Here is a 1,108-nt window from a genome sequence, read left to right on the forward strand (position 1 = left end):
TGATAGCATTCAAAAGAGAATTTGATGGCTTTGATTAATTTCATCAGTGAGTGTTTGCACAGTCATGTGGGCCCCACCTTAGATGGGCAAAGGGCGCTCTCCCAAAAATTCAGGCCTACATGATCGGCAGATTGGCTGCATTGAGTGTAGGTTGGTCATTTTTCGTTCATTTTTTAACTTGTGTGGTCCACATAGCATCATCATACTTTGTAAGGCAAATTATCTATGCAGCATGGTCTGTCTGTTGAGTGGCTTGGATATCTCACGTGTGCCTAGTTGCCACATGTGAGAAGTAGAGTGCCCGAAAAGAGCACGCTTAGCACCATGGGGAGATGATGCAATGGATCCCGAAGAACCAAAATATTGTGGAGTCATCTCTGGACAGTACATGTGGCCAGACAATGAATTTATACGATCCGTCCATCTAGTTAAATACACATGGATCGGATGATCCTAGCCATCTGATCAGTGGGTATCAATTATTCAGTGGTGATAATGGAAAGAAAGTGGTGGGTAGGATTGTCTAATGGGTGTGATTTTTCAAAGGATAGCAATCCACGGTCGCCTGCCACCTCCGCTGGGAAGGGATGGCAGACCATATTGTATTTCTTCCAGCTCTACCGAATCATATCCAGCTAGGCCCATGATCCAACGGTAATGATAACAGCTTTACAAAAAATTGCTTTTGGGAATCATGGGTGTATTTTTGAAAATTTTTATTTTTCATATAAAGAAGCTGCAGCCGTTGATCGGTGCACGTGAGAAAAGAAAAAGATGAAATCCCAAAAGAAGAAAGTTAAAAAGGCAATTATTATAATGTGAGCGGGCCTGGCCCATATTTTCGGGTCCGGGCCTGTAAAAGAGGCGCGTCTGTTGGATATCTGCCGTGTTTTGAAGCCATATTAATAAAAAAGGCTGGGCCCGACCGGACGCGGCCCATTTTGCTACCACTGTCAAAGTAGGGCTGTCAGCAAGGCCCGAATAGACCGGATCTTCCACGAATGGTATCCGGACTCGACCTTTTGCCGTACTAGGGATCGTGCCTGTACAATCATCCTGATAAAGGATTTGGACCGTTTGTTTTTGTGGGTCCCTGGCTTATGGTGCC

The sequence above is a fragment of the Magnolia sinica genome, chromosome 5 (genome assembly GCF_029962835.1).
Source record: "Magnolia sinica isolate HGM2019 chromosome 5, MsV1, whole genome shotgun sequence".
Classification (NCBI taxonomy): domain Eukaryota; kingdom Viridiplantae; phylum Streptophyta; class Magnoliopsida; order Magnoliales; family Magnoliaceae; genus Magnolia; species Magnolia sinica.